At 39.6% G+C, this 8,893-nt stretch overlaps 1 long non-coding RNA gene across 1 annotated transcript in view; it reads left to right on the top strand.

Annotated features, from left to right (window-relative positions):
• Positions 1 to 293: 293 nt before the first annotated feature.
• Positions 294 to 8,893, top strand: part of LOC135449087 (uncharacterized) — a 71,072-nt gene continuing 62,472 nt past the window's right edge. The window contains exon 1 of the long non-coding RNA XR_010440640.1: positions 294 to 379. This is a non-coding gene — a long non-coding RNA (uncharacterized LOC135449087). The remainder of the gene's footprint in view (positions 380 to 8,893) is intronic.

Raw genomic sequence — 8,893 nt, 5'->3', positions numbered from 1 at the left:
ATAAGGATGAAGGGGAACTGGAACTGGGTGTGGTAGAAATATTCTCATATTCTGGTGATACTGGGTGGGTGCAGGCACAGAGTTTGTGGTGATTTGGAGTGGAGCTGCAGCTGAGCCTGATCCCCAATTGGCCCCAGCTGTGAAAAGCAGGTGAATAATATTAAAGGTAACAAGCCATGGAGTCCCCCAGGCTGCTGAGCAATCACACAGGGAGCAGAGGGCACACAGGTGCAGGGCATGAGGGGTATAAAGGGCTGAAGGACAAGAAGAATAGGAATTGCAGCCTTTTGAAGTGGTGTGGTGCTGTTCTGTACGGGCTGAAACTCTCTGCAGTTGGATGGTGGCACTCTGTGGGTCGTGGCTGTCTCAGCTGTGGCAGGTGGGAATTTAAATTTGTTTCTCTGCCAGTGCAGGTTGGCTCCATTTGCCATTTTCACTCATAGAGTATCTGAAAAATGTTAAAGCTCATGCTGCAAAGCAATATGTACGTCAAGGTTATTTTTGATGGAGTTTTGGTTGAGCAGTAGCACAAGTCCTCCTCTCTCCTGTTTGTGTCTGCGCACTAAGTCAGTGATTTTTGTGTCCCTCTATTCCCTCATGTGTAAAAACTGCACAAAGCAGTATTGACTTACATCATCACTTAAAAATTGCTACTTTTCTATTGCCTTCATTTCCAGAGCTTAAGGCAGTGACAGATTTGTTGCTGACCTGCAAAAAGCTTTGTGATAGACTCAGATGAAAGCCATGTGTAACTGTATTCAATATAGTATAAACTCTGGGTAGTTCACTTCAAATTTCAAAGGAAATCAAGCAAAAATTTTTCATAACTGTCATTTGACCATTGTTCAGCATTATTTTAAGATCTTATGCTTTATTTTAAAAACCTCCCAGAAATTCTGTTCTCCTATATGATATCCAGTTAGTCTGGTTTAGAAATCAGCAGAATATTGGAAAGTGTCAGATTTAATTTCTTTTTCAGTCTAAGCAAGTTGGAGGATCCTGTTGAATTAGTTTTTCATTAAAATGAAACAAGCTAAGATATTCCACTAGTATAGGATCAATATCTCATTGAGTGAAATTTTATTTAAACTTTAGTGTCAAATGGAAATAAAATGTCCGTTTTATTTTATTTGGTGTATTTGGGAAAAAAACAACCTGAATGTAATTGTGGTTATATATTTTTGCTACCACCGGGGATCCTTTTACTTTTTTTCAAGGCAAACATCTCTGTCTAGCTCCTACAAAATGTGCTGGAACATCAAGTAGGCATAGATGTTGTCTGCTTTGAGTTTCTCTAGGATTTTCTTATAAAATATTGTCATCTGCTCTTTCAGAAACATGAAGTCAGAGATACAGAGAGCAATTGTTGCAGGGAAAAAGGCAGAAAAAAGCTGATGGTTTTGGTAGGGAGCATTTAGACATAAATGGAAAAAGGGAAATAAATAGCCTACGTGAGTTTTCCTTGTAGATAATGTGGATGCCAAGTGCTGTATTTTATCTAAAAGTCATCAAGTAATGTCACAAACAGAACTGTTTGTTTCACACTAAATCTTTAAGTCTTGAAAGTCTGGTTAACACCATAAAACTCATTTTAAAAAGTCTTAAAAATTACCTTGACGTATTTTGTAGCATGCTAATAAGTTTTATTTTGTTAGCTGTGGGTATAATAGCATGCATGTCATGCCTTAAATTGCTCTCTGGCCTAGTTGTTCTGGTGTGTTTTTTTTTTTTTTTAAATTTTCATTTGGCAATGTTAGAAAGACTTCTGATTATTTAAATTCACATTTACATTTTGGCACACAAGTGTTGAATATGTGGATTTGTGTTATGTGGAGTTTTTAGGGTATCTAGAAATAACAGAAATGCTGTCAGGTTGAAAAAAGACCCTAAAATTCCCCCTCAACACTTTGAGTGTTGCTGTCTCATGAAGAGAATCCTCTGCTTTACTGGCATTGACCTTGGGATGCCTCTTTGGGAATCTTCTGCCCTTTCCAGGCTGATTTTGTGACAGTCCTTATAAATTTACAGCCTGGAACATTCCCTGCTCAGTGAGATCTTTGTGTTGAGGAGGATTTTGGCTGCTGCTTCCAGCCTGCTCCTCTTGTCTGAGCAGCTTCACAGATGATGCAGCATCACCCTGCTGCTATTCTGTGTTCCCTGCTTTGGGGCTGGAGGGGATGTGCTCAGAAACTTGGATTTGGTGCAGCCACTCTGTGCCAGTTTGGGACACAAACCCAATGTCTGGGAGTTTCTTTTACTCCTCTCTAAAGGTATTGAATTTATTTCTGATTAAAAAAGCAGGGACATTGCTAAAAACAATGTCATTCAGCCTCCTTCTAGTCACTTCCAGAGCATCCAATCCTTGCACAGCCCTAAGACAGTCAGTGGTTACTCACTGGTAACAGGTTAGGGTGCTTGAGGAATTTAGGGTTTGTCCTTTCCTGAGAAAAATGTCCTCTCCATGCTTGGCTTGATGGCAAATGAGGGTTGTTAATCTGACAGCTGGTGAAGAATCAAATAGGGAAAACTACTTTTTTTTTATTTGACTTGGTGCATGCTGAATCATTTGTCTGGGTGTTACTTCTCCCCAGTGCGCCCTGATGTCCCAGGGAGCAAAGAGACCATGAATAAATGATCTGTGAGTGGGCTTCCTGTCAGTGTGGGTTTATGGATCACACAGCACTCCAGGAAGCCTTCCACATTTTTGCCTATTAAATAGGGCTTGATTCATGGTTGCTCAGCATTTCTTTGATGCTCTTTGCCTTCAGTTAAGGCTGCCTTGATGGAGCACCAAAGCTGAGGAGCAGAAAGGGACAGATCAGCATTTAGGTCAAGAATTGTCAGTTCTGTGGCTGCCAGCGCCAGTGCAAAGTGGAAAAATAAATAAATATATAACTAGCAGTGATTGATTATTAGCCATTTTTTGGAAACTCTTGTGTGTGATGCTGTCTGTAGAGGGAGAAATTTTCCTGTGCTATTTTTATGCAAGGCAAACATTTCCTCTGTTGACATGGCTATACTGGCATAGCACTGCTGCTATGGGTAGCTGATGCATACTGTATTAAAAAAAGGATATTTTCCAGGGCAAATCACATCTCTCTTAACAATCACCAGCTGGTTATCTCATTGAGAAAGTCCTCAGCAATATTACTTAGGGAAGTTGAATGGCTTGCTGAAATCCTGGAGCAGACCAGTAGCAAAGTAACAGCACCTCACAAGCCTCAGTGTGGACTTGAGGTCTCCTGTGCAATGTTTTGTGGCTGCAAAATTCACATGGGACACATGTTTTACTGCAAGAGGATGTTTGCTTGCTAAGTTTTCTGTTCCTGACTCATGGGTTCTGCCACGCTTCCCCAATTCCACTCATGGAGCAGCAAGTCCTGAAATGTTTGAGGCAGGGAATGTCAAAAACTCACTCTGACATTTGATCATGAATTGAGCTGCGTATACTCTTGTCTTGATATTAAAATGCTCACTGCAGCTGGGTGTATGCACAAACCAAACAATAAATGTTTGTGAGCGTAGCTTCTTTTTATTGCAGTCCTCTTCTGCTGCAAGGGTTGGGCTCTGCAAGAAATTCTGTGAGTGTTCTTCAGTTCTGCAGTGCTCTGCTCTGTGACTCACTGTACATCAAAATTTTCTGTCAGCTGTAGCTATGGGAATTACCATGGTGCCTTGAAATCCTTTTAGAAATAAGACAGTTATCCCGTGAAACCTTTACTGAAATCAAGTTTATTTATATCTTTTCTGGTTTTACTTTTGAGAGTGATTTATTTTTTTTCTCAGGCCATGGGAGGCAGTTACATTGTCCATCAGTTTTATGGCCTTCTGACAAATCACTGACCTAAAACCACACTGTTTGCCCCCTGATTTCATGCCCCATTAGGTATTTGGAGTGAAAATGCTCCATTTCTCTGCAATTGATAGGCCTGTTAGCCGCTTCCAGCAACTGCTGTGAGTAGTCTCAGTCTAATCCTAGCAGTTTTTGGCTTGCAGAAATGAATGTAAACCCATTACATATTGCATTAGGCTGTGCTTTTAAAAAGTGTTCAAAAAATGAGATTTTTGGCTGCTTTATCCTGTCATTGTTTTGAAAGATAAACAGGGAGAGACTGACAAATGATGGAAGGAAAATCAAGTGTTTGGCACTGCCCATAAAAAGCACAGTAAACCTGTTTAGCCTGACCCAGTTTGTGAGTGTACTTTGGGTATCAAAGCCAAACCAAGGCTAGTGCTTATTATGCTTGAACTAAGCAATATATGAGTCAGGCTGCAATTTATCTAGTGTTGTTGAGTATATTAGGAGTTACAGCAACAGTTTTCTTTATAGAATCCAAGTAATATAAGAGGCACCCCTCAGCTTCCAGAGGAAATGAATGTAAGTTAATATCAGCAGGTGTGCAGACAAAAGAAAGTGTAACTAATCCTAAAGGCCACCTAGAAGAAATTTTAGTTTTGACAGTAATTTTAAGTTTTGGTTTTTCAAACGAAGAATTTTCATCTTATGCCTTTTTGGAAAGCTGAGATACAGGAAAGGTGATGCCGTGCACCACACACACAATGAAAATTTCTTTGTGGAGGCAGTGCCATTGAGACTTGTTGTGTCTCTGGGTTTTAGTGCCATTCCAGTGCCAGCATGGTGGCTGATGTCCTGTGTGTCCCCAAAGTATTGAGGGGAGGCTCCGTGTGTGTGTCCAGTGCCAGGAGCTCAGCAGTGAGCTGCTTTGAGAGCCCAGGGTGCTTTTTATTCTATATCTGAACACCCTCTGGAATTTCTCCAAACAGCTTCTTGAGGCAGCTCATTCTATCAGCTGGCTTTACTTGTTCGTGTCATAACATTCTTCTCTTTCCAGCCAGCCCCAAATGTTCTTTTTAAGTTTTTCCCTGGCTAAGTTGAGTACCAGCTTCACCATAATGACATGCTCTCATTTTATCTGTAATGGTTTTCCCATGTCTGTCTCTGAGGCAGCCACAGCATGTTAGACTGCTGGTTTGATGCAGACATAATTCCACTTTTCCCCAATAATATTTCTCATAAAAGCATTCCTTGTCCTCTAAGTCTTTGTTGTATATGTCAAAGGTTTTGTTTCTTGTGTCAGTAATATGAATTTTCTATGATCTAGAACCACTCTTACAGTGGAAAAATAAATTATTCATTGTTTAAACAAATTTTTGTTTAGAAAGCCCATGGTTTTCCTGAGCTTTATAGTTAGCAAATTGTTGGGAGTTTTTGCTTCTCTTTCTTGCTTTGGATCAGCTCAGTGTAATTCTCAGATAATTGAATTGCTGTGTCAGTACCAATTTTTCATTTTCAGAGTGGATTCTCTGTTCATGTAGGACAATCAGTGTTGCTGTGTGACTGAGAATAGGATATACTTTTATTTCTTTTAGTCAGTAGCGAAATATTTAACCTTTTTTTTTCTTGTGGTTGAGGCTTTTTAAAAATTCCTTGAGACGTTTTTGTAGTTGCTGAGCCATCCAGCCTCCTCCAAATCTGCTGCTGTTAGGAGGCATCACAGGCTTTTTCACAGCTGATAAAAATGCGCTCAGTGGTGACTGAAATCCCAGAGAAATCATTGTTTCACTGTGTTGTGGGGTTAATTTTGGTTCTGAGATTTTCTTCAAGCAATTCTCAAGTGCAAAGCACAGTTCTGTTATTGGGGGTGGAACCATTTTATCCAGATGCTCGTTCCTTAGCAGGAACAAAAAGATTCCCATTATCTGCCTGTCCAGCTGATGTCTAGACATGTGGACATGATTTCAGGTTTCCAGCTGTAAGACGATTGCTAACTGTTTGAACATGTCTCCTTGTACTTTTTCGGTTTTTATTTTCAAAGGAGAAAGTGCCTTTTTTCCTTGCATTTTTAGTATTTTAATTTTAGTTTTAAAGTATTCATAACTGTGTAGTGACACTTATCTTTCAGATATTCGAAATTCAGATAATCCTTTCAGAACATGTTTTGTTTTTATGGTTTTATTGCCCTCCAGCTGTAGGAGACAAACATTTGACCCATTTTTTATGTTGATTTCATGTTATTTTAAAAACATAAACATACCACTGAAACAAGTTGGTTAATTATTCACTTTAATAGACTGTGACAAAAATGTTTTTATTTTGTGTAATTTCCTTTTCTTTTCTGTAATCTCAGTGTTTATGGTGGTTTTTATTGCTCTTCCCCCTTTATTTTGGTGCTTTTTATGGCTTTTTCCCCTTTATTTTGAAGCCTATACATATTGCTTTCAATCAGCCTCTTTGCAGTATGATACTATAATGAGTGGAATAATTCTAAAATTTTAGAGTCTCCATGACTCTTACTGTTGATAAGCATTCATTCACTAACTGTCTATGGATTTTGGAATATTAGGAAGTCCTTGGTTTCTAAAAATTCATTAGTTTTGTGTAAGTGTCTGATTGTCCTGGTTTGACAGCCAGGAGCCACATTTATGGTCTGCAAATTGCATGTGTCGAGTGTTGCATTAAAAAAAAGTTAGAGCAAACCAAAGAATTGAATTCTTCTATTGTTGAATTCTTCTATTAAGAAACCTGTCGGCAAAACAGTTCAGCAAATTAATTCTGAGGATGTAGGCTGAGAATTTCTCTCCCAAAGGGCTGCTTCCTATTGTTAATATTTTATAGCCTCTTAGAAATTCTCAGCTGAAATCATTACAGTTTTGCAATGTATTGATCTGGCTGGAGAGAGGTCTTAAATCTGGATTTTCACCTGGGTCTTCTCACAATACAGAGAGACCTGAAATGTCCTGATGTGCAGGCTCATCCTAAGATGCTTTTCAAGTGAGGGACACTCCAGAGAACTTTCAGAACTTTCAGTCTCAGGAGAAATGCTCTCATAAACGGATGTTTTGTGTATCTATCAGGTTTCTCAGATGGTAAGTGCTTTTTCTTTCGCTCTCTGGGGTGGCACAGCACAGTGAAGTGCACAGAAGCATCTGCTTTGTTCTGGGCTTGTTCCCATGAGCTAACTTGTACTCTGCACAGTGGAACATTCTTCTGCTGCAGGAGGGGAGAGCTCATTCTGTGCAGTGAAATATGGTCCCTGCGTGCTGTGCTTGCATCAGGGGGAGTGCTCTGGAGTCAGCTCACTCTTGTATTCCATGGGTTGTGCACTGGTAGGTTTTTATTTGTCTGCTTGCTTTGTGACAATGGAGAGCATCGGAAAATAATGGCCAAGATATAAGAAAGCAGAATAAAGATTTTGTGTTGGGGAATGGATAATTTGTGGCACCAAACAGGATGGGTATGAATTGTTTTGACTTGTCTTTGCTCTCCAGATAGCACCGTGACTAACAGAAAAGAGGCAATGTGCTCTGTTACAGTCATTTGCATGGAAAAACTGTACAACCATCCAATCCTTTTCAGACTCGTCTCCCCAAGCACCAAGTGATGTCTGAATTATCATTTTTCAAGCAGGTTGATGCCTGTACAGTGCAACCCTGTGGGACAAGTTCTCTAGCTTTGCAAAATGTTTAGCTCTGAGAAGCCAAAGCAGATGTTAGTGCAGAAAGAATTTGTGCCAGAACTTAGCAGGATGAACAGAAGGGGAAAAGGTACCAGAGGAAAACAGTGAGAGACTAGGGGACTGGGAATAGAATAAATGGAGGACCATTGAGGACTGACTGAGAACCTAACTTAGAGGTGAACTGGGAATGCAAGTTAGCAAGAATCAAGGACTGGGAAAGGAAGGATTGAAGGAGAAAGATTTAAAAAAGTGAAATAAATGGGAGTAATGGAGGAATCCAAAGATCTGAAGTTACTGCAATTTTCTCCCCTCCAGTTAATTTCAATTGATAAAATTATAATGTATGAGAAACCTGGCTTTGATCCTTCTGGCAGTATAGGTACACTTGTTTCTCAAAGTAGGAAAAATAGCTGGCCAGATAACTTGTTTAATTGCACAGAGAGGCTGAGTCTGCTTTTGGGTCCTATGCTAATTTTCACTGTATTTAAAGGATATCCTTTTTGGGCCAGTCAGCTTGTGTGGAAAACATTTCTTCAGCTAGAGAATTGTATTTGGTAGGAATTGAATAAGCAGCAGTGGTCAGGATGTAATTGAATTAATTCTGCAGTGACCGTGAGCCTAGAGCTTGGAGTATCCTACTCATTCTCACCTGAAGTTTGTTTCTCTGTAAAAAATCACCTATGAAGTGAGTACTGTGGTGGTGTTCACTGGGGTCCCAGGATGAGGGAAGAGATGAGAATCTTGACTCCATGTTTCAGAAGGCTGATTTATTATTTTATGATACATATTATATTAAAAGAAAGTGATATATTAAAACTGTACCAAAAGAATGGAAGAAAGGATTTCATCAAAAGGCTTGAAAGGAATAGAAAAGCATGGAATGATAATAAAATCTTGTGACTGACCAGAGTCTGAGACAGCTGGACTGTGATTTGCCATTAATTAAAAACATCCACATGAGACAAAAGATTCATCTGTTGCATTCCACAGCAGCAGATAATTATTGTTTACATTTCATTTCTGAGGCGTCTCAGCTTCTCAGGAGAAAAAAATCTTAGCAAAAGGATTTTCCATAAAATGTCTGTGGCAGAGTACCTTGTATCTTCCAAAAGGAAAAAAATGTAGTTTTTAATGTATTTTTATTGCCTGTGTATGTTTTCTCATGTTGCTTCCAACAACAGCAATAAGGATGTCAGCTTTCTGGGTAAGGATAAGTTTTCTGAATGTGTTTTGTGAAGGGCTGCATCGTCCCAGACCAAGGCAGGCAGGACAGGGAGTGTGCCAGTATTCCTCATCTGGGAATGCCCTGTGTAATACCATCTTGCTCTGTGGGTTTGCTGAGTGCTTTTCTTTTACCTCAGAGGGAGACCTGCACATTTACCTTTAATAAACCACAGAGCTCTAAGGCTTTATCA

The sequence above is a fragment of the Zonotrichia leucophrys genome, chromosome 5 (genome assembly GCF_028769735.1).
Source record: "Zonotrichia leucophrys gambelii isolate GWCS_2022_RI chromosome 5, RI_Zleu_2.0, whole genome shotgun sequence".
Taxonomy (NCBI): Eukaryota; Metazoa; Chordata; class Aves; order Passeriformes; family Passerellidae; genus Zonotrichia; species Zonotrichia leucophrys.
Note: the sequence above shows the minus strand (reverse complement) of the source record. Positions and strands in the feature narration are given on the sequence as shown.